At 30.6% G+C, this 21,083-nt stretch overlaps 1 long non-coding RNA gene and 3 other non-coding genes across 4 annotated transcripts in view; all 4 read left to right on the top strand.

Moving 5' to 3' along the window:
* Positions 1-21,083, top strand: part of LOC112595451 — a 48,707-nt gene that overhangs the window by 3,625 nt on the left and 23,999 nt on the right. The window contains exon 2 of the long non-coding RNA XR_003114719.1: positions 12,367-12,506. This is a non-coding gene — a long non-coding RNA (uncharacterized LOC112595451). The remainder of the gene's footprint in view (positions 1-12,366; positions 12,507-21,083) is intronic.
* On the top strand, positions 4-75 carry Trnap-ugg. Its single transcript has one exon. It is a non-coding gene; the product is annotated as a tRNA-Pro (tRNA).
* Trnap-ugg lies at positions 221-292 on the top strand. The gene has a single exon. It is a non-coding gene; the product is annotated as a tRNA-Pro (tRNA).
* Positions 453-524, top strand: Trnap-ugg. The gene has a single exon. It is a non-coding gene; the product is annotated as a tRNA-Pro (tRNA).

The following is a 21,083-nucleotide window of genomic DNA, read 5'->3' as shown; positions in this document are numbered from 1 at the left end:
CGCGGCCTGTTGGTCTAGGGGTATGATTCTCGCTTTGGGTGCGAGAGGTCCCGGGTTCAAATCCCGGACAGGCCCAGATAATTTTTTTGCATTTTTTTTTCAACGTTTTTATTTTTTATTTTACGTTCGAACCAGTCTCATTAGTAACAAGTCGGCCACACCGATATACCTTTCACACGTGCCGTTCTAAATGATTAACATTTTTTATTATTAACATCGCGGCCTGTTGGTCTAGGGGTATGATTCTCGCTTTGGGTGCGAGAGGTCCCGGGTTCAAATCCCGGACAGGCCCGCTTAAATTTTTTTTTTTTTTTAATTTTTTTTTCTTCGAATTCTCTTCGTCGTCGAAAAAACCGGTTCACCTGATTAAGGAGTGAAAGGAAATAATGGAAAGTTGCCAGCAACCGATCGCTCGCGTTAAGTCACGATCATTCACGGTATTCCTTCACCGCGGCCTGTTGGTCTAGGGGTATGATTCTCGCTTTGGGTGCGAGAGGTCCCGGGTTCAAATCCCGGACAGGCCCGAACAACAATTTTTTTTGCAAATAAAATTTTTTTTTTTTAATTTTTTCTGTACATTCACTTATCTAGTCACGCGTACTAGTGGGAGAAATTCTGTAGCAACTCGACCACTTCATAATACGTCAGTTCTCAATGAACGGCCTGTTGTTCTATATGGGTATGATTATATTGATTCTCACTTTGGGTGCGAGAGATCTCAGGTTCAAATCTCGGACAGGCCCGAGATCAAGCTTTTTCGTGAAATTTTTGTCCTTATCGAGTGTGGTCTTATCGTGGTCACGTAATACAAATTAAAATTTTATTTTTCATGTTAATATAATTAGCTTTATTCTTTTTTTTTTTTTTTTTTTACAAACGGTATGTAAAATTACTATGGTATATAAGGTTTGCCAGGTATACATACCACGTTCACATGTATATATTATGCAAACTGAATAAACACCGACGCACAAAAAGCACCCAACATCACAAAGCTGTTTGCATGTGACGGGCAGCTATTAAATTATATATAATATATAAATATATATTGTTTATATGTATATATTGTACTATAAACGCGCGCAACATACATTTCAGATACACGACTACGTGAGTAAAATATACATATACATTATAAATACAATATATAGGTATAGTATATGTATAGTGCGTTTATTCTGTTTATATTGTGTATACATATATATATAACCGTGACAGGACAAAAACAATATAGAAATTCCATGTTTGCGTTCGGAACTAATTCACGAAATACCCCTAAGGGTTTCCAGGACGTGTATATTTATTTATATATATATATGTCTTTAGAGTGAGTGTATGTGTGTGTGTGTGTGTGTTATATACTGAACGCGCGGCCACCCTTAGTATAGCGAGCTGGCGACGCACATCAAAGGCACCCTTAACCCTTTGCCCGTCTGTGTACAACGTATATATACGTATGGAAGCCGTTCCTCAAATCTAAAGAGTTACCCCGTCGCAATTAATTTCACGCGATTCGTATATGTGCATGTATATAACGTACTCAATAAATATATATATATATATATATATATATATATATATATATATAGGTACACATATATATATTTTGTACAGTATATATTTTAAGGCGAGCTTTGTATCGTTTCAGTGGTGCCTAGGGCGTAGATACTCGCAGCAACGAACAGCCTGCAGGTTCATAATTATAAATAGGTGTAAATCATACATATAATGTGTGTGTGTGTGTGTATGTGTGTATAAGAATATAATATAATATTGTTGTGTTGTAACGTGCGCATTATATTTGAATTCAGTCAAATGAGTTCGCAAAATAACGGCTAGCATTTAAAAGTCGAAGATATAAAGGTCTACAGGACATTTCATTGTACTTGTCCTCTGGCAATCAGTTTAACGTTTATCACATCTAAATTAAACGAAACTAATAAATATTTTGAAAAATTATTTTAGAAAACTATATATTACTGTGTTGAAATTTTATGTTAATACTGGTTATCAAATGTTTTGAATCAACTATACTCTAAATAAATATAATAAAACTGTTGTTTACAAATTTCTTAATGAAAATAATTATAAATTTATAGGAGTCAATTTTTTTAATTGATTTAATTATTATTTTAAAAGCTTAGTTTATAATTTTAATATATACGTTCTAAAGCTTATAAATTCCATACAATTATAGTAGCCTGGTGGGTGTGTACGAAGAGACTTGGTGAGACACCCTGTACAATATAACAGTTATAATTTTATGGAAAATCTGTAGGTGTATTAACATAATATATATATACATAATATATAGGTACCAAACACGTTTTCGTAAGTACCTATGGATATCATTAGTATTTTATTGGTATTACTGTTATTTCGTAACCAAATATTTAAAAAAATTTAAGTTGAGAATAAAATATTTAACCATATTATCCTAGTAAATTAAAATAAATAACTTTTGTTTAGAAATTTTATAATTACGATGCTAATTTAATATATTATTTTGGTAATTCAGTAAATTTAAATAATCATATACCGCTAAATTGAAATATAATAATAGCTATAATATATATGTTACAAAAAACATAAATAAATAACAAAACACTTATTTATTATTTATTCTTTATTTTATCTTCCTACTCAAACTTAATTATAATTCATATATAAAAAAAATAATAATAATAATAAGAAACATTGAATATGTAATCATATGTAATATACATTATAATTTATTATACGAGTATGTTCAAATGTTCTACATAATATTATTTTCAGTTATAATAATAGTATATTATTATATCGAGCTTATTCATCTATAATATTAAATAATATTTATATTACTAATAAATTTTGATTTTTTTCCATGTACGTACAAAATACAATTGTTGTAACTTGTAACAATCCGACTTTAGCTGAAATATTTATTTTTGTTAGATTCAATCTATCCCGTGTCTTTCGTATAATGGTATTTTTATTTTTCACTGTAAATTGAATTTTTATTTTTTTAAATTTTAGACTCATTTCCTTTAATGATTCATAGCCTTTGGGGTCTTTTACTCAAATAATAAGTTGCAGAATTCATCTTTCCCCCTTAGGTATAACGATTTATTTTCGTATAACCTTTTTGGACTAATTACTATTCATAAAACTGGATACAATAATGCGTTTTTCTTGTTCTAATAACACGTTTCATAAAATAATATTATTACGAAATAATGTTCATTAGGAGTGTACACCTTTTTTTTATAAATAAATTAAAATCAACTACCTATAAATATATACTGTGTATGTATAATTAGTAGTTACTAGTTAAATATTAGCAATAATAATGAAATTATTTATTTATCTTATAGCAATCATGAAAAAAACAGTTCTAATTAATCAATCGTACGAGTACACTGCATTTAAATTATTCTTAAACGTGTTTTGTGATATAGACGATAATATAGTCAATCGCTATTAAACTAGAAAATACAGGTAATTATATAGTTTTGTTTTTGTAGTTCAATGTCGATGAAGTCTTATGTTCTGTGAAATATGGTATACTAATAAAATACCTCATAATAATAAATAATATATTTAACTATGCCATTTTAAAACTTGTATTTGCATACATTATTTTAATGTAATAATATTTTCTTACACAATACCTGTATACTATTATTTAATAGTATTTATATTACCTCTATAAAAAAAAGTAATTTTTTTTTGGAAATGTCGTTATTATTGTGTAATACAATTCGCATTCGCAATAGAAATAAATATTTATTTTTTTATAATAAGGAGATATAATATTTGTAAACGTATAATGTTTTGAAATAAGACTAGCAATCGTTTTAATTCTTAACAAAACATATAGTACGATGTTTCTATTTGATATCACTCCAATGCAATTCAAATAATAAACAATTCCGCATATAAGAATCATTTTAATTTACAAGTAGAATAACACGTTTTTAAACAATAATATTATTAAAATTAAATTTTTACAACATGATAAAACTTGTTTTTGTACGTAATATTTTTCATTACTAAAGCTCTTTATTTAATACACAAAATAAAATATTGAACGAATTGCGTCTTTGGTCGATTGTTTTGTACTGTCAGCTAAATATTGTTTTGTATTATGATATACTATCACAAAACAATTTTTTTGTAGCTATATACGAGTATATTTACTGAAATTAAATAAACAGTTTATGAGATATTTAAAAAGATAACTTCAAGTTAATATAATTTGAAAAAAGAAATTTAATTATTTTTTATTAAACTATAAATAGAGCAATAAATAATATATATATATTGATTTTATCATTTTATTTTTATTTTATTTTTTTTTTTTTTTTGGGGACGAGTACAAAATAAGTTATTAGTATAATGTTTCGATCCTTAAAAAACATGGGTAGTTTTGAATATCAATATTGAATTTAGTTTGTACTTTAAAGAGGTCAATTTTATAAATTCTCAGTATTTATTTTTATAGTCGTAAAAAACAAACAAACTATTAAGGAAAAACGGAAATATTTACGAGATAAATTTTGTTCCTTTAATGTAACTTCAAAATGAATAACCGTAGATACTTGAAATTTTCACCAAATATTTTAATCGTTTTTTTTTATTCACGAAAAAATTTATTAAAAATATCAACATTTTTTGATCTATTTGTATAGACATAAGATATTTTTATTTTTAGTAGTTTTATAAATTTAGATTAAAAATTATAATTTTGAAAATTATATACAAAGCTTCTCATACATTTTTAATATTTCAATAAAAAAATATTGAAATCTATAGCCACGATATTGTTTTTTGTAATGGATTGAAGTTCAAATTTTGACAAAATTCATAAAAAAAAAAAAAAAAAACTCGAAAATTTATGTTAAACGATATGTTAGTTATAATTTAAAAATATTTCTTCATAGGAAGTTAAATTTTTATATATTTTATATTATTAAGAATTTTACCGTACACAATATGTATTTTTTATTTATTTTTAAATATTATTTATTTATAGATACTATATACCTAATTTTATTTTTATTGTTTAATAATATATTTGGAAAAAATTATATCACCCTACTATAACATAAAAATTTAAAAGTAAAATAAACTAAAAAAATTTGGTCTTATAGGCTAAAAAACCGTTTCCACTTTGAATCGTTTTTCATATAATATGTCATAACATTATGTTTAAATTTAACTCACCTATAATAGTTACCCGCACCCAACACCTAATGTACTACTGAGCGATATCCACTTACCAATTTTTTTTATTTAAGTATTTATTATAAAAGATAATTTGTATAAAGTAAATTATACAACATTATAATATTCATTATTGAATTAAATTATATTATTTTGCATCAACTGCTCATTGTAAATTACATAAAGCGAAATCTTTCAATTCACAAACACGTCACAATAATTATAATTATTAAAGTTTGACGGTCGTTATAATTGGTTCCTGTCCCCTGGTCCTCTTCTGTAGGCTGTAGCATTCATATTTTATTTAAAATTTAAAATCCCTGAATAACGGAAAAACTTAAGTAAGTTATAGTAGTTTAAATTTAATCAATAAATATTCCTAAGTATTACCACTTACCACTTTATAAGCAAATTGTGATAACGCCATGGTGTATTTTATAGGTCAAATTTATGATATTATCATTAATTATGAATCATGATACATATACAGAATTATAGAACTATATAGATTAGAAGTTATAACAAAGATGAGCGTATAGGCATATGCACAAAATATTGCTATTAAGTTTTTTATTACGACGTATGTATTTATAGATTCACTCTTCCACCCCCTATTCCGTAATCTGTATTTATTATTGTTATTGTTGTTTCCAATACGCCAATTAACCGGTGTACCGCTGACAATGGACGCAAATATAATGTAGGTGCCGGATGTCCGGCGCTCATGTGCTATAAAATGATAATAAATATTTTCGTCGGCCGACTTAATGTTTCGTGAATAATTCGTTGTTGTCGTTGGGTCGACGGTAAGGAAATGATTGTTATTAATGACTGTCCACTGCCACTGCCGCCGCCGCGATGACCCCGCCGTCGGCCAAGTGTTTATATGTATAAGCGATGGGGCGTTGTGTTGTGCACACGCGCAAAAAGGTTTCGAGAAAAAAAAGGGTTGACCGCACCCGGCCAAGGGCCAAGGGTCAAGGGTCACGCCTTGTGTGTGTATTATAGGCACCGGACCATTGACCATTAATAGGTTAGTCATAAATATATATATGTGTGTATACAATATAATATAATATTATAATATTTTATGTACCCATATTATACATATATGTACTTACCTATAAACTGCTGAAGCGGGGTGACGTGAAATTTATTACTCCGGACACCGCGTGCGACACGTAGTGGCACGCAATTTTATAATATCGCTATTAGCGCACATACACATAATAATATATTATTATATATGAATTGAATTAATGACGTAGTAGGAACACACGCGTGCGAGCCCTAAACCAGGACCCTCCATGCTGACGACGATATATATTTGCGAATATATATTGTCACAGAGATCATGCACGAAACCCTCTCGGGAAACAAATTCGAAACTATACAAGTATACCTTTGCTCGGATATGATATGCGCGTATAATATAATTACATAACTGAACGGCTGAACGGATGGCGCGTGACGAAAATTCACATGTATAAAATATAATAATAAGAGCCTGGATTTAAATACTCTAAAAATCTTAAATAAAAATGCATATTTAATATTGTAATAATAATACTCATAAAAAATTATCTATTTATTTTGTTCGATAGCCACGCAATAGTGAAAGGATAATGACAGTTTAGATTTTGATATTAACTTGAAATAAAAAACGTTCAAGATGTAATATTCTAATTGACCACAATAAATTGTTATTTTTTTAAAGTATATTCTTACATGTACACGTTAGATAATCTCTGCAAATAGATAAATACATAATTGCATATTATATTTTCATTCAAAAATATAATAAAATTGGCATCTGGTAAACTAAAAGCTCGAACGTTGTACTAAAATACAAAAAATATTATTAAATATTAATAAAATAACCTGGATGAGCAAAAAAATGTTTAAAATTTTCAGTTTCATCTGTTATATGAAACGATTAAATTCTTGAACACTCTAAAATGCACTTGCATTCAAATCTGTATTCAATAACAATAAATAAAATCATAATGATAATAAAGATTTATAAATTTCGATTTAAATTCGATTTCTATAAAGTCTTCTACGGTAGTACTATGCATTTATTTATGTGCATCACGTTTAAGTACATAGGTATATCTAACCTAACTTCTTCGGCTAAATAAATAGTTCTAAATACAGTTCGATTTTAGCTCTTATCATATATACCTATATATATTAGAATTCAGAATTATGCGTCTGTTATCGATCTATTGAATAAAATTTACAACTGCTATGGACACAGTTAATGTCGATTTATAAGCGAAAACGTTAGGTATATCTATGTTCGATGTAAAGGTAATAACATAAGAGTATTAATAAGTGTTGAGTTACTCTATTTGGATGTACCTATGTATATATTCCATTGAAATTAAAAAAAAATTACCATAAGACAATAACTATTGATAATATCACCGAATCTAGACTTGAAATAAGGAATTTCAAACATTTTGAGTAAAAATCATATTTTATCTAGACATATTAAGTTAAGATGTTGGTTAATAAAAATTGAGTGAAATTACTCATAGTAATAATATATATACATACTAAAGAGATTGTGGTTTTGTATACCTAAGTATTAATCAACAATTCTAATTTTAAATATGATAATTCGCACTATACCAATCATTATTTATATTCTATATAACAGTAAAAATATGAATGATACAAACAATTAAAATAATAAATAAATTATATAGATTTACATGTGCTGTAGTGGCCCTTAAATTTTTAACGGAAGCGTCATATTTTATGTTAACATATGTAGTCGTGTCGTCGTTGCACCTATATTTTGTAATAGGTATATCATTTTAAGATAGATATTATAAATAAAAGCTAACTCTAATACAGTGTATAACTTCGAACAGTATAGTATACACAATACGTAGTATGCGTATTGGGTAAAAAAGATTCTTCTATTACGAATTACTAATTAGACAATAATATAATACCTTATTATATTGACAGTACAAAATATGCGTTCAAATAATAAATATACAAACGCTGTCTATATTTTACGTGCAATTGGATTATGATTTGAAAATTTTAGTTTAAAACGTAGGTACTTTCTAAGAACTTTTCTGGTTTACAATAAAAATAAGAATTGTCCTGTAATAATATTATGCGTGATGTGTAACTCGCACGTATGCCGTTTTTCGGATATATGTATGTATAATACAGCGTTCAACCCCGCAAGACAATTCGCCGCCGCTACCGCCAAACACGCGGGCGGGTCCCGGACATTCATCGGCTGCTGCTGTTGTCGGTGCCGGGGCGCGTGCGAGGGTGGTGACCATGGTGACGGTCGTACGTTGTGCGCGTATTTTGACCGCGGGGGATGGCGGCCCGCCATTTTATTTTCCACCACTTTCACCGTCACCACCGCCGCCACCCCGTTGACGACGACAACATATCCCATACATATGATTTCTGCACTTGCCCGAGGTCGTTTCCCGTTAAAAATACCGTAAATCGAAGTTAATTATTGTGGTCTACATAATTATATCGTGTAATTGATTACAATTTACAACGCACTTGAAAGGTATACGAGTACAAGTGCATCATCACCGTAGAGCGTAACAGAAACGCATTTATATTGCACGACTGCCGACGCGCCAACAGTCAATTTTTTATTCCATAAAAGCGAGCTATTTTTTTTTTTAATTATTGTTAATTACATTTTATTGAGTGGCACATATATATATATATATTCGTAACCGATTTATTCGTGTGAACTCAAACCTGTAGTAGCTATCTCCAAATAATTATTTTAAAAATCGCGTTTGGAACGTACGTGTAGAATAGTACAAATACAAAATTTGTTCTGCAAATCTCTTTTTTTTTCACCCACTTAAAAATATTAAAAACTTGAAACTGAGGATTTTTTATTGCCATCTATATTTTACATATTATACAATTTTCAAAGTATTTTTTAGTATTGTTTTTTTTTTATTAAAATACAGAGTTTGATAAAAATAATCATAAGTCATAAATAATTATTTATATAATTAATTAAGTAACTACTCGTATCATCGAATTCAAATAGATTTTTTTTTATTATTACAAGCATAATGTTTTTGGTGGCTGTGAAGTAAATATTTCGATATTTTGAATATAGAAAAGCTCTTCTTATTATAAAAACAAAGGATATCATTTCAAGTATTTGTAAGAATTAACACAGTTATATATAATTATTATACATACTATATATAGTATATACGCAGGTTGGCTAATGACTTTATGAGTATTGTATTGATAACTGCATTATATCAATGTTACTTTAAAATAGTTATTATTTTTTTTACGTAGGCCACTCTTAGAAGTCAAATCATTTATGAATTACAAGATATAAAATGTACAAGATTATCAAAAATAATTTATCCAATTTCAAATGTATATATATTTTTAGTTTTTACGTCTGTAATAATGTATGGTACATAAAAAAAATAATAATAATTCAATTTTATTTAAATGTAGTGCCATAATTAATGTTCAATATACAACTTCCCTACGTAACATGAACTCAAATTAATTTCATCCGTTATCATTGCCTTTGTTAATTTATCCAGCCTCACTTTGTTTGATGATAATGATGTTACGTAAACACAGTATCTCTTACTCGTCATAGTCTCAAAAAAAGTAGTCGCAGCACGGCGTAAGATCAGGTGACTCCTAGGAAGTCAAGCACCAATAATTGAATGAATAAATATCTCTGTATGTATATATTATAAAAGTGATATTATTATAAAATATAAATTATAATAATATATAATATAACGTATTGTCATACACTATACAATCATGAGTGTATACATAACGTTATACATATTCGTTTATCACTCGATGACGAAACGTTCCTTGAAAAAGAGTCGTTCGCCCGCCTACAATCGTCTCCTCCACAGCTTGTAATAATTATATTATTATTGTGACAGACTCATCGACGCTACATCGTCATCACTATTATTATTATCATTATACTTTTTCCGCGTTCAACACGTAGTTGTTGTTTCCACTTCCCGTTTGCGCTACTGCCTCCACGGCTATCGCCGCCGTCAGGTTTGATGATGGCATTATTTTGCTCGCCGAGCGTTGTTATTATTATTTATTTATTTTTATTTTATTTTTTTACTTTTCCTCTCTTATTCGTCTTATTCTTTTTCGTCTTTTCATTTGCAGCCTAACTGTTGCACTTGCCAACACGTATAATTTAGTGCCAAAAATCTATTCAAAAAAGTTGTAGAATATATACATAATAATATACTATATTTTCTTTAAATAAAATAACTTTTCCTCTCGCTCTTTTTCTATAAACGCCGTTTTAAGTGTACATTAATATATTTATATCATGTAGAATATATGAATTATAACTTATATATATTATTTAGATCGTGTAAACCAAAATAATTGTTATTTGTTTGTTGCATTGTTGTAATTAACTCCACTCATATAAAATATTATATGCTAAACACTCGAATTGTGATTTTGTTTTGCGAAAATTTCGCGATAAATAATTGAGTTCCGACGTACGATGTTTTTAAATTAACGATGAAAATAGCTATTGCGTTGCAGAAGACAGGATGAGGTGTCCTGTATTACTACTTTTTATTTAATTTATACGTATACGGAAAAACGTCGTAAGCTGTATAATAAGATCTTATCAAAATTTCAAAACTGTCAAGATATGCGGTCATCAATTAGGGGGACAGTATACCATAAAAGCCATACTAACTTAGACCGTGTGACGTGAATTAATTAAAATATCGTACGTGATGGAATTTTAGTGCGTTTAAAATCGCATTATGTTATATGTATGGTAAAAACGACCGCCACCGGGTAACCGTACACAGACGCGCGAGACCGTTAAAACTCGCTCTATATATATACAATATACATATATATGTATGGTAACGATAACACGTGTATAGCGGCTAAAAACAATTACCGTACACTACAATATGTGAGGAATCTGCTATTAATTACGAGCAACGGGGTTGCTCTCTGTCACACACACTCACTCGTTCATTTTGTCTCTTTCTTTTTACTCGTATAATATTATTATTATATGATGTCGTGGCGTAATAGCTGCACACATGAAAGGGTGAAAAAAAAATAACGGTGTATAATATATTGAAAGGATTTATAATATGGTAAAAACAACGTTACAGCGAATTCTCATAAATTATAAGTTCTACATATTATATTCTCGCATAAACAGTCATTCTAAACACTAATATACAATATAAATATATAATGCTTACATGAAGTATTTCGTGGCTGTTTATGAGTTTAAATAGTATCCGCCGAGAAGTACTCATTAAAAATATATTATATAATATGAACTTTATGTGAATTGTATGGTGAAAGTTGGATAGTAATGACACTATGACACTGATAACTGTTTAAAGATTATTCATCACCGATAAGACAATTTAAACACTTAAGCACTCATTTCATTTCATTTTATTTTATCGTACAGGAGTGTAGGTACCCATTGTACGAATATTTCTAGACTTTATGAAAATTTTCAATTTAATTTCGAATTCTAATTAATGTTTTGATAATTTTTATATGACTTATAATATGTCCTAGACTTAAATACAAAAAAAAATAAAAATAAAATAAATTGTAATTATCTGAGAATTGAATGCTTCAATTCTGCAATACCTATTTTCATTATTATAAAGTCACTAAAACGTTATGTTAGCACACTATTAATTTTTTCATTGATCGTACAATTATAATCGCATTAAAAACTATTGCCCATAATTAATTCGATATTTTTAAATCCAACTTTTAGCATATATTGTACGAATTTCTACAACATAAAGCATTGCACTAACCACTTCAACAGCATTTATTATATTCTTATATATTATTGACATTGAAATATTTAACTCGCGTAAGTCATATGGAAACTCGTAATGATTTACTGCTACATATAGTATACGTCAGTTTATGTAAGTGATCAGTGCAACGATATGATATTTAAGCGTTCGTCATCCATATTAATATATTATTATGATTGTAAATCGCAACACTTAAAATGCGACGAAAGACTTAGCGGGTAACGCGATATAATTGCACCGTATATCACATTATATTATATTATATACTATAACGAGAAAAATATTATTATTATTACAGAATTTCATTCGAAAATCAAACTGAAGGGCACTGGCGTGGATGTATAACGTGTCTTAAACTACTCGAAATAAGGTGCGCAATAATACATGACGATCAATAGTGTCAAAGCGACGATAGTATACACAGAGGATGTTTATCAGGTACATACCAGCTATAACATAATATAATTATATATAAAAGAGTCCACCGTGTTTTATCGTTTTATCATTTAACTAATATAGGAAAATGGGGAAATGCGGTTATCATAATATATATCATGATATATAGGTACTTACCTAACTAATATAAATGCACTGTACGATATTTGCGATCGCGGCAATATTTTACCGTGTACGTAATAACTACCTATAAAATATATTATTTTTACACGCGTACAACACAAAAAACATATTTCATCAATTTTCAATATATTGTATGCATCGTGAAATTAGTCGATGAACTAAATTTATAATATGTATAATATTACGTAGAACGAATCTGAACATTATTCTGGTTGGAATAATATCATTAAGTATATACTTCAAAAAAAAAAAAACCCGAATTTTAAGGATCATATCATTACAATTGCATGTTGAATAATGTCAAAGTATTAAGTACAATATATATATATATATATATATATATATATATTTGATTCTGGTACCTATGTAAAAAAAGAAAAGTTATATAGTGGGTTTAAAGTTTTAAATCACTTAAATATCAAAAAAATTAATAAATAAATAATCATAATTATCATAATATTTACCAAATAAGTTAAACACTGATCGTACACTAAAATAACTTAGTGTTTTACAAGCAAAACATAAATACATTTGTTATAGACAAGGCACTATTTTTTTAATTTCATTTCATTTTCAAATACGTATGAACACTGAGCTTTACTGAGAAAAATTCGTATAGAGGCTCAGGAGTTCAAAATAAAATTATTTAAATATAATTCATCTATTTGTTAAGTATATGATTAAAATACATTAAATAATTGTCTTAAAATAATATTTATTACTATAATGTTAATTCGTAAGAAGAGGACTTATAACTATTAAAAAATGTATTTCTTGGATGAATTAATTATAGAGGATTTAATATATTACGTATATGATACTGCATATATTTCATAGTTATTGGTGCCAACTATTTTAAAATATCTACAAGATGTGTTTTTAAAATTTTTTTTTTTTCGGGAAAACTATTTTTAAGTATTTCATATTAATTTTGTGTAATATCGTTTTTCATCAATGATCTATGTCTGTAGTTCGTGTGTTATATTAGATCAATGTATAATATTTTATAAAATAATTCATCATCTGGAACACGCGCGCGTAAAAAATGTCGTAACGACAATATCGTTTGCAGCCGCCCGTTTGCATATATTATAATTATTCATTATACAAACCAACGTCGGCGGGACATTACGGTATATAATATATACGCGTTCGTACCTTTAATACATACAATCATTACGTGTATTTTATGATATTAATAATCGGTGTGGAAAACAAAAAAAAAAAAATAAAAAAATAAATTAATATATTAATACAATATGAAACGGAACTATGAATTCGCCCGTTTTATCATAGAAACAATGTATACTTACTATATTATATGCATAGATAGGTATATACGTATGCCGCGCTGTACGGTGGCAGTAATAGTAGTAATAATAATAATAATAATAATAAGCGTACTTTTCAAAAAGGGTGTAGGGGGTGCAAATGAGGTCTGCAGCGTGAGTTTCGCAGCGCGCGTATTATAATATTATAGAGCCGTACGCAGTCGGGTCGCCCGGCAAGACAATAGAAGTTGACTGCCATTGGTCGAGCCCGGCCACCGGCGGCGCGCCACTATGTATATGTTATATCATACGCACTGGCGATAATATATATATATATATATACAGTCTATACCTACACACACGCGAGCAAACGTATATATATATATATACATACAGCGTCTGTACAAAAGGGATACCCACGGGAGAAAGGAAAGCCAGTCCAGCCGTCAGCTAATTAAGGGTTGCGAATGTATTGTTTACTGGCGGCGGCGGGTAGACTCGAAGGATAACGCGCGCCCGAGTAAAACAAAGGGCAGCCTTTACCGCCGCCAACCCCCCGATCGTCCTTTGCCGCTCTTCTGCCGGTTCGGGTTTAATGTATATATATATATATATATACGCGTATATACTCTAATATGTAAATCGCACGCGCGCGCTTGCGCGTATGTGTGTGCGTGTTACACGACCCCGATCCTGCTGCAAAAACATCAACTCGAACACGCGGGCATATACCCGCTTACACTTTTGGAAGTTTGGATAGTAAACGTATATATACGTATAATATACCGTATGATATTATAACGCGCTAATGGATTCGATTAATTATCCATCGTGAGAGGCTTCTTCGAGGCTCAACCGTTTTCGTCGATGTCGGATACGATAATAATATATATTACTGTGACGCGCGAAGTGTATATTGTTTTTCGAGTCAAGTAACAGACGGTTGTAGGTATGTCTGCGTTCAAATGTGGGCGAACGACGGCCCGCCGCCAGGTTTACGTTGTATTTAATATTTTTGTGTGTGCCCAACTACTAAAATAACAATAACGATAATACAATATTGTCTCGGGTCTCGACAAAAAAACTGGCGTAATTATAACCGTCTCTCACGTCGGACGAACTTCGCGAGCGCGAAACTCGCACTACGAAAACGGTCTAGCGTTATTAATACATTAATAATATAATAATGTGTGTTCGCCGTCGTTACCGTTATCGCGAGAGCACGCGGTATTGCATTACTCGGAAATCCTTTTCGGCTCGTTGGCGGAAGATTTCAAGACCGCCCTATATAAATAACTGTAATCAGAACCGTCGTGGATTACAATAATTATCGGGTCTTAACTGCGAGTATAATAACGAGAACGTTTTACCCAGAGCAGTATAATGATGTGAAGGGATTGTAACACTGCCAATTAAAATATGTATTAATATTAATAATAATTATATTCGTTCCTCGTCTATAGTGGAATGATGGTACAAGAAGATTTTATGCCATATTTCAGTCGAAATTCAGGACGTGTACTAACTTAAAGCAACACATAGGGTAATGGTGTTTTAGAGAAGACGAGGTTCTTAAAAAATGCAATAAATCAGACAAAATCTGCAAAACAAAATATTAACATAAAATTTCTTTTTAATTACAGTAAAAATATATTCTAATTTAATAACTACAAATATGTTATCCAGCTTGTCTTTTTAATATACAATGATCTAATACCATTTGTTCGATAGAATTTAATGTTTTAAAATCTATAATAGTAATTTTTTTACCTTTGTATTTTAGTTGTTACTTATCATTAATGTTGGCTAGCATGGTTATTTACTTTAAATTTTACTGTTATAAAATCTTTATACAAACAATCATAAATAATTAAAATGAACAGTAACTACGGGTAATAATTAAAAATATATAATTATCAATAACTATAATTATGTACTGGCTACTAACAGATCGGATGGATGGATGGGCGCAACTAAGACATGGAAGTCTTAAACTTTTTGGTAGAACTTTAAAACTGACTATAATATTATGAATCAATGCAATATTTATACATAATAATAGGCATTTCTTAAAATATTTTTACTATTGATATTTTACTCGTATTATAATATTCGATATAGCAAATTAAATATCATTTAATTATGGTAATACGTATGATATCATAATAAAATATAACATATTATGTTGTACGAGGTTGAGAGATTTCACTACAGAAAATATATTTATAACTTTTAAGACTGTTGTATTAGGTACTATTATGTTGATTTATTTGCTGGTTGATTATTTGTATGTATTATAATACACGTAGAGACGTCATGTAGATTCTGACGCGTACATCGAATATCGTGCAATATGTATAATAATAGGGTCAGCCAGACGTCGTAATGTATGGTTTACGTTTTTGTTCTGCATTTTGTCGCCTTTAACACATAGGTACACACTACACACAGACGAACAGACGCCATGTTATATTACAATGCGTATAATAAATAGGATATTCGTTAATCGCATCACGATCGAGTACATCTGATCGGATTCGCACGGAGGACATAAAAAATAAAACATACCTATGTCAACCGCGCAGATTTAACAATGATTATAAAACGTACTCGCAAGTCACGGGTTCTCACTCCGCGTACATTATGAATTATAATAAATACAGTTATATTGTTGTGCTCGTTAATTTGTGGGTACCGATTTCTAGTTAAACAAGTATATTATAAAATCTGTTCGAGACGTAATAAGCCACACTCGCATGTGCTTCGATCCGAAGTATAATATATGTAAGTATTACCTATGCTTTATTTAATATTATAAACACAACGTATAGTATAATATAATATTACGGTATCGACAAAAAACTAATCATATAGATCTCGTATTATTATTATTATTATAATCTACGAACACGAAATTTCATGCCAAAAGCCGTGCCGATGTATATAATATAAAATATGTCTTGCTATGCGCAACGATAACAAATAGACAAGATCAGGATTATATAATGCTGCCACTATGACGTACGATACGTGCGTTTTGAACGGGAAATCGACAGCATCCGCTCCGTCAAATCGACGAAAAATGACCGTCTTCAGTATGACGTCGCCGTCATCACTCTTATTATATGTAATAATATTAATATATTATGTAGATAGGTGTATATACGACGACGAGAAATGAAAAACGTATTTGTCATTTTTTCCGCACGTGCAGTAGTACACACACACACACACACACACATATATATCATATTATCGTCTAATGCGTGCCCGATGCATCAATTTTTATTGACACTCGAAGTGAATAACATTTCAAAAAATAAGACACTCTCGAGTTATATACGTATAATATATAATAGGTACATATAAATATAGACACACATATATTACACATATATTATACTCGCGCGTATACATTTCTCTCCTGCGGAGTATACCCTTAGAATATATACATATATACTCCACCGAGCTGTATCGCCGCTGCCGCCGTAGTATATGGACCGTATCCACGCGAGATAGAAACACATTATAAATAAGGAAAACTCTCCCCCGAGAACCCTTCCAGTGGCAGTGCGGTGCAGCGTTCACGGGAAACGCTCGGTGGCGGCTGAGAATCGGGTTGGCGATGTATATACACATAATGGCAGCGGGTATGGAGCGCAGGTTGCGGGGCGACACAATGTGCCGAGAGAATTCTGCCGGGTCGTTTTAATACCCGTAAAGGGATTTCAAGGAAAACGTCGATAGTGTTTTTCCCGGAGTTTTATGTGTGCATTTTATATATGTATATTATATTGCGCACGCGATGGGCGGAAAGGAAAGCGCTCTTCGCCGCTGTCGTTGCGATAAGGGCCGATGCCGTTTATAATGGCTGCACTATTACTATGCACGATTTTATATATATATATTTATTACTAGAGAGTGAGAGTGAGAGAAAGAGAGTAAGAGGGAGAGTTAGAAAGGGAGCAGAGTCCCTATATATGGTCCCTCTTTCAAAAGGACCCTTTTTCCTTGGACTTTTTCTTTTCCCGACCAATGACCCGTCTCCCCGGCCTTAAAGCTCCCGAATACGTACGCACATGCACACATTCACCACACACACATACGCACGAGGTGGTTTCTACGACGGGGGCGGTTTATGGAGCGCAGAGTTTTTATGGTCGTTCGTTCGTTTTTTTATTATTATTATTCCGTTCGTGTGGGGTGGATAAACAGGTCTGCCCGCCACTGCTGCCGCCAATGTCTCGGACACATTTCGATCGAAACGCATAAAAAGAAATCGTATATACGACACACGTTTTTTTAATGGAAGTGCGTATGAGTCACGAATCGCGATATATACTTGTCCGCCTCCACGGGGGTGAGATGACAGGCAAGTGTAGGGTAAGTATAATACGTATATGGTGTATATGATATATTACACACGTTCTCTGGAAACGACTGTCTCTGCTGAAATACATTGACTAACAGCTGACGACGTGATCTGAAACGGTTTTTTTTCTACTTCTGTACTCTCATACATTTTTCAAGATGTGTACATTGGTGAAATTTCAAAAAGGTGCCAACACAAGAACAGAGAAAAAACTGTCTGTAATGCAAAAATTCTTAAATTACTACTTGAAACGAATGCGTCTTATATTACACTCTTCGAGCAGATCGGCAGCAAACATCTTACAATACGATAACGTGCCATTATATATTAAATATACACTCGAATGGTCACACCTTAACTTCGTGCTAATAACATTCTTACTGATTTACGTACCTAATACATACGTTTATTATAGTTTGCGTTTGCTGTAAAAATACTGTCATGATGATGGCACTTACGTTTGCTATTTTTAATATTATGTAAATTTGCAAATACATATACATTACGAGATACCGCGATCACAAACAAAACAAAAAAACTACACATTTCTTACATGCGATTCGGATGAATTATTGCTCTGAGTTATTATATTAACAGTATCTCATATTATATTCACTTGGTTCCAAGTCAAAATTAACCACTGAAAATGTTTCCACAGATACTTTCTATTTTATATTCCATCACGTCCCCCAATTTCTACTATTTTTCCAATTCCATCATAAATATCGTGGCTGCAAAGTTATTATAATTCACGCATTGTATAATTATACAACATTTTTGAATAAACGGAATACGTATAATGTCGATGTCGATATTCGGGTACAATATAAAACTTAGTCGAAAATTATAGATTATTATTTAAAAAAAAACTATTTAATTTTATTAAATAGCACTTTCAACATTTTTACTTGATTCGTGCCGTGTGATGTAAATGACGCTATAAAAACATGCAATTGGAGAAATAAAAATAATCACGAAAAAACGTGGGGAAATCGTTTCTAAATTATAACGAATCATAATTTTATTGTTTACAATAAGCACGTAATTTACATTGACTTGCAATCATGTCATTACCGATTGCTTTATGTTTTGTACACCACGTTCAGGGTCAGAAGGCATAATATTATTGCACTTTAATTTTTGGTGTACCTACCTACTTTTATAAACGGGTAGTCGGATAAAGCTATTTCGATACAGCTCGAAGAAAAACGTTCGATTCCGGTATTTCGAAACGAATTTTTCGGAACATTGATCTCTAGCCTTTGTGGACGCATTTTTATTATTACTATACTAATATAATATTATAACGCGCGATGACGAATACATCTAGTAAAATACGCACTGCGGGAAACGCGTGACTTTTTTTGATTAACGCGCGCCCGTCGCGAGCCGTCGTTTACAAATAATAATAATCATTACAATATTATTATTATTTAAAAACGGCGACGAATGATTTTTCGATAGCATGCAGCCGCCGACGTGTCTGAGCTCTGCGACGTCCCGCGGGCATCGCCGAAAGAAAACAATAATACATTATACGGCTACCGATACGTCTGATTCTATTTGCGTTCCATTTTATTATTATTATTATTATTCCTATTGAGCCCCCTTTGTCGCGCCTCGTATGCGTCTCTAATATTTCATAATATGTGACGTTGACAGATATTATTATTTTGTCCGTTTAAAATAAATTCCTACGCGACGACGTTCTATACACGCGCGCGTATTTTAACAGCGTCATAATATAATACACCGATTTGTTTTTTTCCAAGTATTGCTCACAAGTCACAAAAACAATCAAACCTACACCCCTCTCTTACGGGAATCAAAGTACTGCAGTCGCAGTCGTCGTTGTCGTCGTCGGATGCGTTTTTAAAACAATATTCTTATATTATTTGCTTGTGCGTACGTCGGAAATGTCAACGTCCGAGAGTCGACATTTCCGTGACTACGACAACCCAGCCATATAATATACTTATATCATCCATAAATATATTGTTAACGAATAGCCGTTATAAACGAAGGCTGTATCGATTGCAAAATGTTGAACCGTAATTTATTAAAAATATTTGTATTAGGATTGAAACCTTCAGAAAGTTTTTAATAAACCATTATTTGATTTTGTCAGCGAATCGAAACCGAAACTACCGTTAACCGATATTATAAAAATGCAGGTATTTGGCCTTTCGATTTTTATAAATTCAAATTGTATTTTAATATATTTTGTATCATTAGTTTCGTATATTATGTTTGTTTTTGCTTATTTTTTTACTCGTTTGAGACAAATATTATTTATAGAAAACATCAAGATTTATGAAAAAGTAATTTCATATCACTATTGAATTATTTTAAAATATATTGGCATCTCCCGCGAAAAAACACGTTGTGGTTATACTTCAATTAACCCGCTCGAATATGGTTATCGTGGTTATTCCAAATTTGATCATATCTACATCATCCAAGTCGAAAAATAGACACCACCTTTATATTATATTATTGCATACTGTTTATATTTTTTAAAACATCGAAAGGTCTAAAGAAAAACAAATTTGTATTATTTAGCAATTTATTTAAAAACTGCATACATATATATTTTAAAAGAATATCTTTTGCACAGCTAGTTTGGGGTCGACTAAAGTATAATTTATAAAATTATACATTCCTTGAGTAATGTATAAAATTATATGCATATGAAAATAGATGTAAACAGATAGGATTTTATATATTATGTTTGATGGTTCTTTATGTACAGCTGACGAAATATAGTACAACACAATACGGCCGTAACGTTAA

The sequence above is a fragment of the Melanaphis sacchari genome, unplaced genomic scaffold, assembly GCF_002803265.2.
Source record: "Melanaphis sacchari strain LSU unplaced genomic scaffold, SCAv2.0 Contig27_pilon_pilon, whole genome shotgun sequence".
NCBI lineage: Eukaryota > Metazoa > Arthropoda > Insecta > Hemiptera > Aphididae > Melanaphis > Melanaphis sacchari.
Note: the sequence above shows the minus strand (reverse complement) of the source record. Positions and strands in the feature narration are given on the sequence as shown.